The 19650-nt window shown below is 41.1% G+C and overlaps 1 protein-coding gene across 1 annotated transcript in view; it reads left to right on the forward strand.

The window, feature by feature from the left end:
- disp1 (dispatched homolog 1 (Drosophila)) overlaps positions 1-19650 on the forward strand; it is a 100584-nt gene that overhangs the window by 19697 nt on the left and 61237 nt on the right. The window contains exon 2 of the mRNA XM_030722275.1: positions 10949-11031. The gene's annotated coding sequence lies outside the window, so the exon portion shown is untranslated. The remainder of the gene's footprint in view (positions 1-10948; positions 11032-19650) is intronic.

The raw sequence follows: 19650 nt of genomic DNA on the forward strand, positions 1-19650 counted from the left end.
CCTTTCCATATAATCAGGACCCACGTTTTTTTTTTTTTCCTGCCTACTTTAGAAACCAAGCCTTTCTGTAACATGTGGCTGGAAGCCAGATAGCTCCCTGTCTGAACGCATCAGAGCCCGTGCATGTACAAATGAATGCACACACTTTTTGGTGAGGATGTCCAAGTCTTACGTCACCCTGCAGAGCTGTAGTCCTGATTGCCCCTGGCTGCCAAGCACAGACGTGAGACTTCTCACAGGACATCCTCTGCTGTCAAGGCACACTTGAGAGCATTTAACTGCATTGTATGTGCGTGAATGCGTGATTGCATAGCTGTCCTTGTGGTTCTCTGCTTGTAGTTTTTGAGCACATACTTTGTTCTTTCAGTTGTGTGTTTTGCCACGTTTGAGTTGGAGGGATGAGACTTGATGACGTTGATCTAGGCCCTGTTTTTTGCAGTGTTAATTTTGACAGCAAATTTTGATTTAGTTTTAGTCATAGTTTTTTGACGAAAATGTAATTTAGTTTTAGTCATAATTTAGTCATCTGAATAGTTTTAGTTTTAGTCTAGTTTTAGTCGACGAATTATCGTAAGAATATAGTCGACTGAATCTACAGTTGATTTAGTCGACTAAAATATAAAAGGTGTAAAATATAAATGCTTTTTCTTCCCTTGAATTAGTCATTATACACACTTACACAAAATTAAACACTTATTAAAAGTTATGGAATATTATTATAATATTAACATTAGCGTTTCACCTGCTTCCCACACACCTGATCATTACCACCACCTTACTGAGATAATACGAGCGTTTTACAGCAGGACACGCTCTGAAAGGTACAGGGCAGTGTTCAGGACTAAGATTAGGAAAGGTTAATCCACCGCGGTGTGGAGATTTTCTCTAAACACAAACGCTAAACTGGGAAAAACACTTTACCCTGCATGACATTAAAATGTTTACCTTTGCATGGAGATCTGGGTGACTGGTTTGCAGATGTCTTTTAAGATTTGTCGTGTTTTTACCCGAGATAGTCGCCCCACATGGTTTACACATCATTTTGTTTGTCACACCGTCAAAGGATAAATGTGTCCATACATCGGCTCTTCTCTTTCTCCCTGCTGACATTGTTTATGTAACTTAGTTCTATCGGAAGTAAAGACAAATCACCGGCTAGTTTGGCCTTCCCGGGTTTAGAGCAAAGTTGCACAACTGTGCGTTTGATTGGATATTTTCCTAACTTGCCCCTAACTTTCACAAAATTAAATAAGTTCTGACTGGATGTCGTCCCTGCCGAGCATTTTCGTCTCGTTTTCATTCGTTGATGAAAGTGTCGATTAATTTCATCGTTTTATTCTTTTAGGTAGTTTTTATTCAGTTATCGTGAGCTGTGAAGGAGCTACTGCGAGCAGCAAACTGAGCAGTAAAAGTGACCTGTTTGGGTTATTTATTTATTATTTTAAAGAATCTAGTCCAGTCCATTGTCTTGGCTTTGGTTTGGTTAAAAAACTTCCACTCTGTTAGACAGTTATTGCAGTTATAGGCTGTATTTGTAGGGAATTATTAAAGCTCTGTTATTGTACTCCTCTGTAGTTGAGTTTTCATGAAAACACAGTATCCACTTCTCCCTGAACTGCTTTATCTTCAGTGTACAATATCTCGTGTAATCTGTGCTGAGGTGCTCTTGCTTTGTGTGTTTGTTAGCAAAATTAGGTGAAAACTACCGCTCAAAATTTTCTGAAACATGGTGGAGTCGTGCAGTGTGTGCAGAGAAAGACTTCATCACATTTTAATGACTTTCTTTAAAACTGCTGAACTGACCTTGGCTGTGTGTGCACTCTCCGAGTTTCCTTCCTGTTATGCCTGCTTCTGCTGTCACAGTTTAACTAATTAAGAATGACTATACTACACGTACTGTACACATATTTATATAAAGACATTTTTAATTGGTTGGAACACATATCTAAAGGCCCTTAAAGTAGCTGTTGGCTCAAAATGGCCAAAAATTGTTGTGCTTTGCTGTAATTATTTTGCCCCAGCTGTTGCACTTAAAACCTGACTTGAAAACGCTTGAAGTTACTTATGCTGAGACAAAAAGGTGCTTTTGCTTCCTTGCATTTTCATTACAGCCTGTTCATGGACTGAGGTGGAAGACAGTGAAAGGCTCCTCATATGTACACACGCAGATTTAGGAAAAGAGAGAATTATTGCAAAATAATCTGTGATATATTTTGTTCTGTTCTTTCTGTGCAGAAATCCTGTTTACTCTCTCAACAGGTCCCACTTGGGTGTACTTGTGTCTGGTCTCTGTCAGTTGTCAGCAGCAGTGATCTGGCCGGAGCTGTGGCATCGCTCCTGTTACTGTTAGCGCAGCAGGTTTATAGACCTCTGGAGACTCGCGGCTTTATTTGGTGGCCCTAATTGTGATTTGTAGCCTTGATGCATTTGGGGGTCAAGCACATTCCCGTTTATTAACCTTCAGGTTAATGCCGTGATTACCGGTTGAATTTTCTGTGACTCCCCCATGTTGAGTCTTATTTACAAAGTCGGTGCTCCTTCTCATCTCTGCAGCAACCTTTAGGAGATGCTTTGAAAACATGATAAAGTGCTGATTTAGTATTCAAAGCTCCACAAACTATAGTTTGTGGAGTTTGTACATTTTCCATATTACATATATAAAAGCACTGGCTTAGCTCCTGCATTCACATCTGTGTCTTGTTTTGGTGTTTAGTCTTCCCAGAACACTGAAGCCTAATGGACTTATTGTAGATTCAGCATTGCTTAATAGCTTAATAATTTCTCCTTATTCTCATGAATCCTTCAAATAATGACTTATTATTGCAGAGCTGCTGTCACGCTCACTTCTCCTTCCCATATTCCTCCATCACACCCTTCCTCCTTCCATCCTCTCTTATTAGAGAAACAGTGCTAGCTTTGTTTTTGTGATAATCACTTAGGCCTAAATCACATTTCCAAACCTAGGAGGTCACAACTTCCCCTATGGGGTTTGATTTAAGTGGCCCTTAGTCCGGCTACAGTAGCTAATCACAGGGATTTATAGAGTGCATCACTGAGTGGCCGACAACCTAGGAATGTTTTGTGGCACCCTGCTGCAGGTGTTACAAACCTCTTTTCTTTTGTGCCGTCTTTCTTTCCCTGATTCTATTCTAGCTGCTGATGGAAGGCAGCTGCTCGTTCCTCACAGGGTTCTGTTGGTGGAACATAATGCTGGCAGCGCCCTCCTCCTCCTCCTCCTCCTCCATCCTGTCGCCGGTCATTCCCGTGTCCGGAAAGTCCTCCATATAAAGCTTTCATAATTACATTGATCTTGAGGGGGCCTTTTACGACCTGCTGACGCATTCAATCACATTTCAGCATGGCCCTTGTTAAGGACTGCTGTGAGGTGTTTTTTGCATATTCCAAGTTCATGTCCAACCGTTTGCACTTCTCATGTTTCCGGTAATTGGGATTTTTCACATGGGCCTGAAGGAGAAGGGTAAAGATTAGAGGATGGGGGAAGAGAAGAAGAAGAAGAAAGCAAATAAGAGGGGGAGCAGCGTGGATGGACAGAGAACGGGGTTGCTGCTTAGCTGAGAGGAAGGCTGTCAAAAAGCTCCAGAGGCATGTAATACAAGATCCAGATGTTGTAACCCTCCAGCAAACACCCAACCCCAACATGTTCATGTCTACTGTACATAATCATACGTCTAGATTACATTGCATTGACAGCATCTCAGCACTCTTGGGTATCACGTGTTTTCTCACCATCATCTGTGGTGCTGCTCTGTTTTGCTTCCAGGCTTAAATACAGGAAGTGTTTTTAGGTTCTGCCTTATCCAGGGAAACATATCTTTCCCTCTCCCCCCACCTTCTTTGAATTTCCACCCGATCACGTCGTTGGTCTGGTGTGAGTGAATGCAACAGCGGGTCAGAGCTAATGAGCTTGCTGGGATCTAAGAGCAATGCCATCTATAGGCATTCACCCCCAGCCAGTTCCAAATGCTGAGCACTGGGAAGCCTTGAAATTGGGGGAGGGTGGGGGTGGGGGTGCACAGCAGAATTTAAATCTGATTATTTGTTGCTGTTGGCCCCAAGAAATGCCAAAGAAGTCAAGATAATTTTTGAGCTAACCATGAGAAACTTGGATGAACTGGTCCCAAGATGTCAAGGTGAGGGAATTCTTTCTCCTCGTCCCTTCTCCTCCCTTTCCTTTTGCCTCCCCCTTTTTCTTCCCCATCCTCGTTTTCCGTAAGTAACCTTTGGCATGAGAGGTCAGCGCTGTGTTTCCAACAGGATGACCTTTGGTAATGAGAGGGCAGGTTAGAGGGTGACCTGGAAGCGCATTGTTCGTCTCTCCTGGGAACACAAACAGTAATAGTGCGTAGGCACACAGGAACAGCTGCAAGGCTGCCGTGTTGTGTGCTCCGGCCGTCCCGTATGCCCATCCATCATTTCACTGGAGAAATTTCTGAGTATCTGCTTGATCTTTGAGAGCGTGCTGGTGTCTGAAAATGGATCCAACTATTTCTATTCAAGGCCTTTTCAGACGTGGCTACATAACATTGCTGGCTTCATCACTCTCGTGGTTTTTCATGCATAGAAAAAGTTTTGGTGCCAGCCAAAGCCACTTCAGCCAGCGCCAGAGGAAAATCGCAGCGCCAATATGATAACAATAAAGAATAAGAATTGGAGGGCTCAATGAGGCCAAGAAAAAGTGTGTCAGGGCAGTCGATTGGCCAGTTGCTGGCACATTCAGGCCAGGGACGGTTTCCCACCAAACCCAGTAATGAGTTTTGAATCTGAAATGCAAACAAATATCTTGCTGTGAGTAGCCTATTGTTACGATTCAGTAGCCCTGTTTTTTATTTTTCTCTCTCTCAACAAAAAGACTGAACACAGCAACAGTGACGTTGATGGTGTAACATGGAGCTCGGGCCGTCCTGACACACAGCGAGTGGCTGAGAGACGGAGCTGTTACGGAGATGGTGAACTCAGGTGGAGAGAGAGAGAGATGTTTTTCTAGTGTTCACAGTATCAGCGCTCGTTACTGTAATCATGATGAAAAACCTTTACTGATAAAAGGCCAACAATAGTCCTTTTATCAAACCACCTGTTTGACAAGTTTAAACGTGAAGAAACACGTGCGTTCAGCTGCTGCTTGCTTCACATGATGACAATAAAATAAAAGCTGTGTTTATGCAGAAGCTGTTAGCTTAGTTTGCGATGAGCTTTAAATTTGACAGCTTTGCTGCAGGCTGACAGCAGCTCTTTCTGTGGCGGTCATACCTGCAGCATGCACGGGTGTGTCTAAAGGGAAGAATGGGTTGTACTCAGCTGCGTTCCTGAACTATACCGGTGCAACCGACATATTGACACATTAATGCTAAGTAATGGACTAATAAAACACATAAAGCACAAATTTCTGATTAGTCAGATAATTCTTTAAAAATGCTCTAAAAGGCACCGATAGCACAAACATGCAATGAAGAGGTCCATGTGGTAGATGAGGTCCCCGCCAATCATCACAGACCTACCCCCAGTATCCAGGTAGAGTTAAACTAAATAAAACACTTCCCCACTTTATTGGACACACACACACGCACTATCCATAGAGGTACAAACTGTTTAGCTTTTTATTTATTTGGACCAGGCTGTAAACAGGATTGCTTCCTCTGTAAAGTTGGCCATTTTAACGTGGCAGTCTGTGGGGACTGACTACCTTATGGAGACAGCCTCAAGTGGCCATGAAAGGAACTGCAGTTTTTGCCATTTATGCATTGGCATTTTTCAATTCTGGAGGTTGCCCCTGCTCACTGGTAAGTGATTAGTTAATTGTCACAAAAAAAAAATCAAAACACCATCACTAATGCCATAATCTGGTCCACTTGGGCAAAGATGGCAAAGGACACTGTGCATAAATGAAAAGTTCAGGAAACATCTGCAATTTCAAATTATATCCAAATACTGGAGTGAGTTAGTTCCACTTGTGAGCAAGTGATCAGACCCATGGGTAAAAAGTGTGTGTGTGTGTGTTAGTCACACTCCCTAAAGAAAAATAAAGGTATGAACTGGATAATTGCCCCCCACCCCCAAAAGGAAATACCTTTCCTTGTTGCTAAGCCCTTAAGCCAGTATCCTTGTTGAGAACCCAGTTTTGATAGAAGCAGCACTTTTGTGATCTCTGAAGCCTCGCTTCCTGTTTATCTGGGTGAGATGTTGGCATAAATGTTCCACCCACACCAGAGTGAGGTGACAGGTGTGTATGTGGGTGAATACGTACTTGCCTGCACATGTCAGAATCAGAATCAGAAAGCCTTTTTGCCATTGTACTTAGCAATAGCATGAAATGTGGGTATTCATCTGTGGTTATTACCTCTAGCACTTTGGTCCAAGTACTGAGAAAGTCTGAAAAGGCAGGCTTTTACACTTTATGATGGGATTAAAACTGAAGGTTGAATTTATCCCAAAGTTCCTTCATTCCTTGTTGGAGCGACCGCTCCTCATCCTGTGTTCATTGAACTTATTTAGTCACCATAGCCTGTTTTGGTCTTGCTGTTACTTTGTCTCTCTCGGCCTCTCTCTCACCCTACGCTGCTGCTTTCATCACTGGAGATCTCCCATGTTGATATCCGTATGTCATTTGATACACGCTTAATCGGTTTTTTTTCTCCCCTCCTCTTCTTCTTTTAACATTGTTGCCTTTTAAAAGCTGCCTGGTCCCGTATCATCTCCTGTGTGACTTTCAGAAGCAATTTACATATCTGGCATGGAATCGAACAGCTGAAAAAAGGCACAAGTGGAGAGAGGAGCGGGTAGATGCTTCTTGGCTGGCGTCCATGAATTGCAGAGATTGCTAATCTGCTTGCACAGCCCCGCTCCCTTTCTCCTTTTGCTTGACTTTGGAGTAGTTGAGAAACAGGGTGTCCTTCCGTGCTCTTTAAAGTCCACTCATCATTGACTTGCCAGTGGAAAATATTAGCGAAGGCCAAGGAGAAAGGAAGACTGAAAGAAAGTGCCAGTTCTTGGCATTGATCCCTTATTGTGAACAGGCAGAACTTTCAGAGGGGCTGCTTGGGTTTAAGTTGATCCCGCCGCAGAGAGAGGAGAGCATGCTCTGGATTTTCACGCTCTCTTCATTTTATTCCTGAAAGCAGCACGCTCATGGGACTACTTTGATCTCTTAAATTTTAAACTTAAAATTAAACTTGTGCCAAATAAAGCAGTAAGCCCAATGGAATCCTGTAGACTGTACTCATTTAAATCATCTTTGAAAATAAGGAAAGAGCAAGGACTGCTTTAGATAGACGAGTTCCAGCAGAACAAATTCAGATGAATTGCTAGCACCACTCACGATTCTTACTGGTGATGAGCAATAAGCATTCATCCTTTTTGAGCCTAAAGGGATTGTAAATTAGATTAGGAGTAAAGGGTTAGAAGGTAGCCTGTGAGTGTGGATCTGTGCTGGGGCTTGGCTCACTACAAAGCTCTCTTTTTGTCTTGTATTGTAAATCAAGCGCATCCCTTTTGTATTACAGCAGTGCATTTCTGCTCACAGATGGACCGGTGGTTTCCAATTGTGATGTCATTCAGAGACATCAGAAGTGGTATCTGCTGATTTTGGGTAAAGTCATTTTAGTTAACTAAAACTTCTCTGGAACTAAGTATGAAAAACATCTGCTACTGAATAAAACTGATAAAAACTAATGGAGGGAAAAAACCCTGACGATGTAAAACGAGCCCAAAAGTAACTAAAATACATTTAAAAATGTAGCAGAAATAGTTTTAGGTTTTGTCCAATTGGTCGTATTTATCATCACAGCCAGTGTGATGAGGCTTCACAACATCATAATTAAAAAGACTTCCTGAAGTGAATAAAATCTGAAAACTAAACATTTTCACACAGTTTGCAGTGAAGTGAAAAATGACTGAATCTCTGCTTCCTCCAGGCTGTGCTGGGACTCCCGACTACACACTGCCCTGCAGCCTGATACTGGGCCTCGTAAACACAGAACATTGAATAGATTGGCTTCACAGATAGCCATGCTGTCAGCATACCTGATCCAGCTTTGTGAGTCTGGATCAGGGTGTTGCACCACTGGAGACGAGACACCCCCCCCCCCCCCCCACCCCCCACCCCCCCCCCCAACTGGGCTGACCTCCCTTTTGACTAATTTATTGATTTTTTTTTTTTTTTTTTTTTCCCTTTTAATTATGTCTAAAGTCCAAGTAAATTTCTTGTAAAATAAACAAACAAATGCAAAATCTCTCTTCTTGACCAAAATAATTGGGATTATTATTTTTACCATAATTGAGCAGGCCTAGTTTATAAAAGCCAGGTTACTGCTCAGTGCAGGAACACAAGTATTCATTGTGTCTGCTGGATACCGGCTTACCTCGATCCAAAGCAGGAATACAGATTTCAGTGCTGACTTGTCTGTCTGGAGATGGTTTTCTCCCAGAGGAAATGAGTCTACGATGCTCACGCATTGCTCAAATTCCTCCCCTTGTGTCATCGCTGCTAAAGCAAATAACGGCTTAGGGGGAAGGATTCTGCCACTGAATCAACAGATTGTTTGTGTCTTCAAGCAGTTCAAAGGGAACATTTTCACAATTGTGAAAAGGTAGGAATTTTGGGAGAAGTCTCATTTAGTCTCTCACTGTGAAAGCAGTGACTCCATTTTTGATTAACTTCATTGGAACAGTGTTTTTTTTTTCACAGCTAAGCACCTCTGCTGTTACATTGAAAGTTTTGGAAGAGTTTTAGAAGTGTTTGGGAGGAACTGGGAGGGAGATTCTTGGATCCCTAGGATTTGAGTGACTTTTTTGGAAATGAAAGTTGATTGCGACTCGAGCCATTGGATTAATTGGTGTATACATGCTTGGCCTGGGCCTCGCAGTGACCTGGGGTGGATGGGAATTGTCTGTGAGATACTTGTATGTGAATTCATTAGTCTCAAACTGTGACCAGAATCCGCGTGGAAGTCTGAACTCGTTCCACTCCAACACACTCACATGATCACAGAAAGCAACAGGGAAGAAAGCAGAGGTATAACGGCAAAGGGCAAAATACATGAAAACTTAAAACAAGGTGAAAAAAAAACAGCAGGTTCAATTCATTGTTTAACATTTGCAGTGAAGCACCTTATGAATAATATATTTTTTATTTATTACAGAAACAAACAGGAAGCATTGAAGCTCAAGCTTTCAGACCGTTGGGCCTTTTGTAAGCTTTGAGGTGAAAATTCTGAGCAGTTGTTTCTTTATGATGGGTCTCAATGGGGATCTGTAAAGGTGTGAATGCTTTTACTTTCTGGTTTGAATAGCCACACTTCCCAAGTTTGAGACTGGGAGTCTGGAGAGGAACTTTAAGCCATTATGCTAGGCTAAATAGGTCCATCCGACCTGAGGCTGTTGCTCTGAGGTGCCGTTTACACGAAGCCGTTTTCACTGGAAACGGTGTCGTTTTGATGCGTTTCAGCCTTTCGTTTACACGATGGCGTTTCAGAAACGATCCGCGTTTACACGAGGACATGTGAAACGATGAAAACGATGTAGTTCCCATGCCAGGCCACAAGTTGGCGTTGGTTTTCTCTTTGCAGTTTGTTTACGCAAGACGCGCATGCGTGGAGTGACACAGTAGGTAGTGCGGCAAATTGTTCATTACTTACAAAACGGCCAATGTGAGAGGTTTTGTGTGGACCGATGATGAGGTTGGATCGCTGCTGCACACAACGCTGAATTACAAAACGGTAAAAACACAGGAAAAGCATAAGAAGCACTCGTGAATCCGCGAGTACTGTTTATCAGTTTGCGCGTGCGCGAAAAACTGGCCGTCGCAACCATAGTGCGCATGTGCGAGTCGAGCGTTTTCAAATCACCCCGGTTTCAAGTGTTTACACGAAAACGCAAGCCGGTGCGTTTCTGAAACGCTCCACTCTGGACCCCGTTTCTGAAACACATCGTTTTCACTCTGTTGTCGTGTAAACAGAAGGGCGAAACGCATCAAAACGACACCGTTGTCGTGTAAACGCAAGGCCGAAACGCATCAAAACGACACCGTTTCAAAATGAAAACGGTCTCGTGTAAACGGCACCTGAATTGACTCAGTTTCCCCTCCTCATCTGTCCATATTTAAACTCCCTCTGTGGCTACCACTCTCTTCATCTTCTCCCTATTGACACACACCTTAGTAATTGGTGATGTGGACCATATGTTGGCTTTGAATGGCCTTCTGTTCTGCAGAGTCCTTCCACATACTCAAGGTCATATCATAACCTTGTTTTTAGGCTACCAGCTAGCCTCTCAGGACTGGCGTCACAGGCAGGATAAAGCCCTCCAGTCCTGCTTCCTGCTATCAGGTGTTCTCATCTTATCTTCTCTGTACTAGTTTAATCATCACCTAAAACCTCTAGTGTGTGAAACCTTTTTCCTTTTCCTGTCAGTGGGCCTAGTCTTCACCTAAGCACAACCTCTGCAGACCTTATTAACATGGTAAATGGTAAATGGACTAGTTCTTATATAGCGCTTTTCTACTCAGTATGAGCACTCAAAGCAGTGGTGTGACCTCTCAGCCTGAAGGTCAGGGGCAGGAATGGCCTTTTAGATTTAGTGTGTTTTGGTCTTTGTATTTTACTGTTTGTTTTATGAGAGTCTCTTTTATTCTCAAACATTTAAAAATTTTTTCTTCCGTGGCATTTTTTTTTTTTTTTTTTTTTTTTGCATTACTGGAAAGCGTATTTCCAGCAGTTATTTTCATGGAAAATTGGCACCAGTGATGTTTCCTATTTAAGGTATAGCTGCACCCATCATATTTGCTGCACTTTGGCTTATTGTTCTGCAGATCTTTAATCCAGTAGAATCATTTTTTTACCCAAAGCTGGCAGATTCTTTTGATTTTTATTATGTACTCTTTTAAAAAAAAAAAAAAAAAGTGTCATTGGAATTTTGTTTTTGTGTCTTTCTGCAGATTTACCAGCATCTCTGAGGGCTCTGAGAGTGATCAGTGACCGCATGAATAGATGCAGACCATGGTGCATTGTCATCCTGCAGGTAAGACCTGTAGCATTGGGTTCAAATGTAGACTGAGTACTCACACTGTGCAAAGCTGTAGACCGCAACGTGTCACTAAATTCACATCAGACATTTAACTGGAGCTTTGAGGGACAGTTTTGTCCTGTGCAGTTTGCCACTGCTTCAGATGAAAAAACAAAAACAATTTGTGGTGGTATGAGCCTCTGTGGAAACATGCTGTTGACACGGTTTGCAGTGCATGCTGCTCTGCTTCTTTGTCAATCTTTAAACAGCCAGAACTTCTCCACACTACCAGATTCCTCGTCTTTCGAGCCTTGGGCCGTGCCTGTTTTGGTGTCATGTTCTGTGACACTGTTACTGTCATTGTGTCTTTCATCTCTCTCACACACACTCCTAACACAACGGTGTGTATGGCTGCAGTAGTCCAAATATTAGCATATGTGCTCCTGCCAGCTGCTCCTCCTACGCTTTGTGGGTCAACCTAACATGATGTGGCTCTAACTCTGTTGCAACCACATGATTGGTTCAGTACTGCGCTATTTTCATTGTCACTGGCCTTTCATGTTATCTATCAAAACATGGATGGACTCTATTCTTTATATGTTGCCTCATTTCTATTGAGGAAAATTTATTTTGTAGTAATTGTCAGTTACATAAATAAAACTGTTATTTGTATCTGGCTATAAACATGTTTAACCCTGCTGTAAAGTTGGACCTTTTAACATGGGAATCTGCGGGATTGATCTGGGTTTCGGAGTCAGCCTCATGTGGCCATTAGAGGAACTGCAGTTTGACACTTAGCCTTGTTGAAGGGATTAGTACCTTTTTTTTTTTTTCTTCCTGTGTCCCCTTTTTGGACTGTAGCAATAACAGTGTCTGCAACCAAGCTAAGCTAGTGTTAAATCAGTGCTTCCATTTTTCCTTTTCTTTTTTTTAAATTTAAGTGCAGTAAATATTTAAATTTTTTTTTAAGAAGGCAAACTCATAAGGTCCTAATTTCGACTTTGCTCTGTGGCGTCATCATGCCAGCAACCACTGAAAGCATTTATTGTGATCCCAGGATAAAATCCCCCCACCTCTGGTTAATGTGCAGCACGGACAACTAACAATCAGGATGGAAAAGTCAGTACCCTTTCATCAGTGTCCTGTAATCACAAGCAGTCTAATAAAGAAAACATGCACGGAGTTAAGAACTGCTCTGTAAAGCAGCCGTTGTTGGACCTCTTCCTTTCCCCCTGCCTCTGTATGGCGAGTCCAGACAAGCCTCCAGTAAAAGGTGAGGATGTTTGTTCTTCACCTCGCTACAGCCGGGTCAGTGAGCAAGGTAAAAGGTGTTTACCCATGTTTCACAGCTCACAGTGGATTCAAGATGGATTCATGGTGTTTCTTGGGAAAAATATAACTCTCATCCCCATTTTCATTGTTTAAATTATGTTCTGGCCACACTGAAGTGCAAATTGAGGGTCATTTTCCTCTCAAAACATGTCAGATGGTTTGTTGTTATAGCAGTGCGTGGTGGGATATGACCATTCACAAATTATCCCCACCAAGAAAAATAGTATCAACAGTTGAGGTTTAACTGCATCCTTTTACTTTGTCCAGCATATGATTTCATGTTGATGTATAAATCTCAGCTCGGGGAGCAGTGCGGCCTTTCGCACACACGTAATCACTAACACGCACGCTTCTCTAACTAATCCAGTCAGTCGTGACTTGGTCGCACTGACATATGCACACAAAGATGTATTTCTTTTACACTCACTCAGTCCGTGTTTATGGTTCTTCCTGCCCTGACCTGCCGAAGGCTTTTCAGGGCAATGGCAGCCAGCCGGCACTCTTCAGGGTCTCAGCAGGTTCCACATGATCCAATCTGGCCTCCCACCCCGTTCCTTTACATTGTCTGCTTTGTCAGGTTATGATGAGAGGACCACAAGGCAGTGTGTGGACATAAAATGGGTGCTCTGCATAACGTCAGAGAACCATTTTTATTAAAGATATAAGGGAACTGCTGTTGCAGTATGTGCTTACTTTATGCTAGCTATTATCAAAGAAAACAGTGATGAGACACAAGTGTGTTGTGCGCTATTGTGTTGCACTGTTCTGTCATATTTTGTACAGTCGAGAGACCAAATCACACGAGTAGAAATGTTAGTTGAATAGATTGCTAAAGTATTTAAGTGGCTGACATGATTTATAATAAATCATGTCAGCCAAACCGGTGTACTGGAACTCACGTGTTCTCTATGGGTTAGTGAGCCTCGACCGCCTGGTCAGCTGACAGCCGGCTGTCGGACTAATGGAAACAGCCATCTCCGAATATGTTGGCACACTTTTGCAATTAAGCAAATTGAGAAGACATTTGAGGTTTACACATCTATATTGGGACCTGAAAACATCTTAAAGGTTTATTTTGTGTCACAGAAACAGTCCTATTTTAAACTTTTTAGCTGCTCTCTTCCACCATTTTGAGTTTCGCTGCGTAATGAATCATGAGATAGGATGAGCCACGAAGGATACACCGGAGCTGTCGTTCAACTCCGGAGAAAAGGACACATAGTCTGTCCTATTTGGAGGAGTCTTTGAATTTGGACAGCCTTCATCACGTGACAAAGTCGTCTTTATCTACTCAGTTTTGTCAGTTTATCTATGTTAACGGGCAGGCTATTAATATTAGTCTGATTTGAAAATTAAATTAAATAATCTTTTTATAATACAAAATGCCCTGCTCATGTTGATTGTAGTTTTTCTCAGATTTTGACTAAGTTTCCGATTATTCTTCTGGCTAATGTTAGCTAACCTTAGCTTACTGATTAACCCAGGTACATTTTTTTTTTTTTTTTTTTTTTTTTTTTTATACCTGGTAAAGCAGTAAGCTGGCTAATGTTATTAGCAAAACTCTAATTGAATCCTTATTAGTTTCTGTTTTGTTTTCCCTTTATGGAGGTTATGCTAGGAGCCAGATATTGGTAGACTCCATTTCGAAGCTACTGTTAGCTAGTGTTGTTTGCTGTTAATAATTTGTCCTGCTTCCCTCATTTAAAAATCCCTCTACAGGTTAAGAGGCAACCAAAACAGTCATATATGACTAATCCATGAAATGTTTCTAATACATGGAAAAAGATACATGTGAGCAAATGTGTACACTTTTGTATTTAAAGGGACAACTGCATAGTACGTGTGTGCCTGGATACATTTATTATTCAGTGTGATCATTTTGTGTGCGTGTCTAATCAGAGCTGAATTTGGGAAACAGCTAGAAAGCAGCAGCTGTGGCTGCTCAGTAATGTGGACGGCGTCTGTTGTTGATTCTGCTGGACTGGAGGGCTGCTCAGCCCAGCTGCATGGACGCGCTCTTTATCAGACTTTATAGGCGATGAAAAGGTTTTTATGCCCTGCAGGAACAAAACACTGATTTGGTGGAAATCAGCAAAAATAATTGTTATTTTATTTATTTATTTTTATGGTGCTGAACAGCTTTTGGCTCTGTTCAGATGCTACATACTACCCATTTGAAGTCAACTCAAATCACTTTCCTCTAAATGTGTCATTTATAATTACATAGACCAAAGTCTCACAGAATAATGTAGTGGTGGGGTAATTAACTTCAAGAATTTGCTCAGAATATCTATAGTCAGTAAACTCTATATGATTATAATTATATTTTTTTAAGTTGACTGTTGGTTCTTTACTTTTATTTAATTATTTTTAGTTTGTGTTTAATACTAGGTGTTAGTTACATTATATTAACGCAAAAATCCCATGAGTCATCGAGCCTTCAAACACAGGCAACTGCTTCCTCCAATACAAGGAAACATCAAATAGTTGCTGCGTCTTAATTCTCCAGGTCAGAGCACTCTAAGTTGTTAAGGAGGGTTTTTAGCATCTAAAGACTGTTACTGAAGCTGGACTACTTGGATATATTTAATCCCTTATTAAGCTGGTATTGGCATATATTGACTGATAAATCATTGCACTATTAAAAAAATGCTAAAAGAATACATTTTCTTTTTTTTAAAGTCTGACCTGCTGATTTTGATTTATAATATATAATTGACAGCAAACACAGTATAATATAACATTTAAGTATATGTACAAATACAGTTTCAGTACATCAACTATATCTAGTATATTATCCAGTTTTACCCACAATGCTGAGCTTCTTTATGCACATCAGACATTGTCAACTGTGAAAATGTGCTGAGCACGTTGGAGCTGGAATCAATATATTTTAAGCAACAGTTGAACAACAGTAGAATTGACTGAGTGAATACACAGATTGGGAGACCTCTGAAAACCAAGAAACATGGCTGTCTGTGCTTTTAGACTTCTGCACTGAATCTATGTAGAGCCTGTGCAATTGTGCTAGACAATTGCTAGCATGTATGCCTGTGCATGGTGTGCTTGTGTTGCTCTGCAGCTTCACCACCAAAACAGCTGTTGGTGGTGGAGTTCCTGTTGATCCAGCCTCCTTCCACTCAGTGCTGAAAATGGCAGTAGAAGTAGCCAGAAATCATTACGAGGAAACAATGAATGAGTCAATCAGTTTCTGACTGCATTGCTGAAACATGTCGTTGTATTTCTATGGAGGCGAATGTCAGGTTACGGAGTAGGATTTCTGAAGGGTTTGCTGTTACAGTGTACCTAATGGTGTAAATTTTACACTGAAGTATGAATCTCACTTAATCCTCCACCATCAGCCCTCTGCCAAGCCCGGAAATCATCCACCCGCCAACCTAGTCATATATTTGTAGGAGGCTACAGCCACATCAGATTGAAAACAGGAGGTAATGTCAGAGTTTCCAGACCAAAGCAATTTACAGATATCCTCTCTTGGAATACAACATTGAATCTACTGCATAGGCTACAGCGTACATCTTCTCAGCAATCCAAGTAGACATTGTAGACCTCAACAGCTCTGATCACTCTATTGGCAGTCATACACAGTGTTAACACAATATATTGATTACCACAAGATGAAAACATCTGTGTAACACAACGTAATAGGCTGTCATTGTATTTAGCTCAATCATTATGCTAAAGCAACAGACAGTATTCTGTCAGTGTGGACATATGATGCATTTCTCATTTTCATAGCTCTAACAATCCATATATAGACTCACTCAGATCAGACGCCTTCTCACCTTCCTAATCAAAGTTTCACTTGTGATGTTGGAGCACACATACCAGTTCATGTGGTTAAATGCAGGTATTACTCTCCATCTGTTGTGAACTTTTGTGTATAGTCTGACTTTAAAAAAAAAAGTGTCTTTGGGAACTGTGTTGAATAGGGATAATGTCTCAGGATATTTTGCATTGTGACCACTTTAAATACGTTGTGGAAGCATATCAGTTTCATTGTGTTTGCATTTTCTTGATGATTTTTGTGACTTGTGGGCAGAGGGAGCATGAGTGGGTAAGGCGATTGGACCACTAACCGGCTCCTTTGCAGGGTTGTCTGGCTGTATTTTTCAGAATGCCATCTGCCAGCAACCACCTCACTATAATATTGTATAAGCATTATGATAAAGCCAGCCCAATAAATGTCATGCAAGTCAATAAGCCATATTTATATTGAGTTATAGGTTTACACTGTGATGTGCTGTTCATGACCAATGAAGGTAGTTTATCCAGTCCTTGCTTGATATGAGTCCTGGTTAAAAACCATCCATTAGCTCAGCCTGTAACCTAGCCTAAACAACCTCATTGTGTCAACATGGCATTAATTGTCAATTTTGTTATTATTGCAATAATTGATTTTATGTGAGTGGTTTTCTAATTTCCAGTGACCGTTGCCATCCAACTTTCAGAATGTAGCAAGAAAATCTTAATCTTTTAGCTATCATGGAAACTTGAATCACCAAAAGAAGGATTCCATCCATCACCACACCACTTTCAGTTGGTTTTATCTAAATGCCAAACACTGGACATGCACAACCCAAAGAATCCTTTCTGAAGGGTTTCGTGCTTTGGACGAATGTTTCTTAGCTTGCTCACTCAGTTTTCCAGTAACCGACTGATCCACCCTCCTCACTCTCCATAAGCAGCTGTGTTGACTGTCTCGTGCATGGGAACCCTTGATTACTAGGCTGACTGTACATTTGGGCTGAGCCTGGCAGCCAGCTCATTGTGCCTCCCTAGGCCAGCACACAAAACACAGCTTTCTTAACTTTGATCGTGGAGAGTTGTAAATGACTGCTGCTCCATCATCCAAAGCCTCGGGTTATCCACCAGGCTTTATTAGCCTAATGAATGGTTTGGGGATGTTTGTCTGTGCTACAGTACATCTGCCTCTTGTAGCCAGTTCATGCCCAATAACCTCGCATTGGCAGCCAGTCGCACGCTGTGGGCTTCAAAGCTTCAGCTGCGATGGCTCGGGATGATGTCTTCGTTAAACTTTATGATTTGTTGATTTTAATAATCTGTTGTGTTTCTTGATGTGATTGTTAGGGACACATTAGCAAAACACCATTGCTTGCGATAACAAGATGCAGGTGCAATAAAATGACATCAGTGCATAAGCTCAGCTGGAGGCAGCTCTCCAGCGAAAATATGATTTATTTATTTATTTTATTTTATGATTAACCTCACTCTGTGTAATGAAACCACATCTTCGAATCAGAGGAGAATAGATGTTTGAGAAACTGCTAATATTAAAAGTTTTGGACTATTCTGACAGAGTCTTAGTTGGTGATCAATAACAGATGCTTTGAAAAATCTCAGTCCTGTTTTTCTAAATATTTGGATCTATTTAATCTTAGTTTTCCTATTAGGCTAGTGGTTTACACATTTGCTTAACAAGTGAAAGATCCCAGGCTTGATTCTGGGAGGAGATACAGGTCCCTTTGGGGTTGCGTCGGGAAGGACATCCGGCATTAAAAAAATCTGCCAAATCAAACATGCAGAGCTACCTGCTGTGGCGACCCCTTACAAATAAGGGAGCAGCCAAAAGTAGCTTTTATTCTCATTAGGGGTGGAAAAATAAATCCTCAAAATATGGGTTTATGTATGTTTATTGTTTCTGCTGGATCCGTTTTTAAAGCATCAAATGTTACATGTAGATTAACTTCTAAAATGTCCAGATGGATTATGATGAAATCCTAATTATTATCACTGTATTACAAGCATAGCCGAGCATTTCCTGCATGTTATGCAATAAAATGAAAAATGTGAGGCATAATCTATCTGGATCTACCCTCAAGAGGTTATTAAAGGAAAAATATACAGTATGCTCATTGGGAGTTTGATGAAGCAGGATGGAATCATCAAGGTCTCGGATACAGATGGAGTCGTACCAGATGTTGGATCCTGCCAAATTGCTGCATAGAGATATGCACAGTAGTGGTTTTGTAATCCACATTGTAATGTACACTTTCATATTTACTTGTTCTAATGAGGCGCGATGAGGCACAGCAGGGTATGACGACATCTTCAAACTCTTCACCTAGTGTCCTGAGGCAGTCTACAAGAAGCACTTAGTCTGTATATCCATGAACATTTCTTGATATTTGTGTTCCCAGATGTTGCAAATACTTGAGGTTCATGATGGATATATAAGCTTTTTAGTTGTGCTACCCATTAGATGGTATAAAAGATGGATGCAGTCACTGTGACATCACCTGCTAGTTTGTGAAGTATCGTTTTGAAGCCTCAGGATGAACGTTTCTGCTGTCGCCATCTTAGCGTTTTGAAACCAGCAAAAGTGGATCTTAATGTGAAACCACAAGCTAGATAAGCCTGGATAAGCGTTCTGTCTGACTCTTAAAATGGCTGAAATTTACAAAGTTGACTTAATGTGTTATTCAGTATGACCTCAAATGAGTGACTGAGCCCACAGACTCACCAAGAAAGGTTGTTTTTTTTTTTTTTTTTTAATGTCAAGTCAGAGGGCTGTTTTTCCATAGACTTCTATAGGACCCAAAGTCTTTTTGCAGCCAGAGGAGTCTCCCCCTTGGTTAACATTTAAAAAGAAGTTTAAGGCACCTCAGCTCTGGCTTCAGTTTTCAGCCTTATACTGTCTATGGTGCTACCTTTGTGGCTTATACAGCCATTAAACAGACTAGCTTTAAAAAAAAAAAAAAAAAACCTGTAAATTCTGTTACAGAAATTCATGGTCTCCAAGAAGTAACATTGGAAATCCCTTGAGTAAAAATGTTAACAACACTAAGTTAAAAAGAAACTACTATACCTAAATGAAACCTCTTTAGTCTAAACTCCTAGTCTAGGAGTCTGTAGCTTAGTTGAGAGAGAGAGGAAAAAAAACATTTTAAAATTTGTTTGTTCTCTATGGAGAAACACTAAATTTCTCAGTGCAAAAGTATAAGAATTTAGCTCAGATTAGACACTCGCTAGCAGATTGCTGCTGTTTGCATAAAAGATATGAAATTGTCTGCTAACTAGGGTCGCCACTATACTAAAATTTCACCCTCGATAGTGATACCCAGGAAAATAATACCACGGGGAAAATTTTTGACCCCGTCCTGTAACAACAGCTAGCTAGCTAACAGGATTTTTTCCCCAGGCGCTGCAAGTAAAACCACACAGTTACACATGTTACTTCATGTTCATTCATATTAAATAGTGCTACAAATGCTTACTAGCTAGCTAACAGCAGGAAAAATTTCAAAGACAATGAAACAA

The sequence above is a fragment of the Archocentrus centrarchus genome, chromosome 24 (genome assembly GCF_007364275.1).
Source record: "Archocentrus centrarchus isolate MPI-CPG fArcCen1 chromosome 24, fArcCen1, whole genome shotgun sequence".
Taxonomy (NCBI): Eukaryota; Metazoa; Chordata; class Actinopteri; order Cichliformes; family Cichlidae; genus Archocentrus; species Archocentrus centrarchus.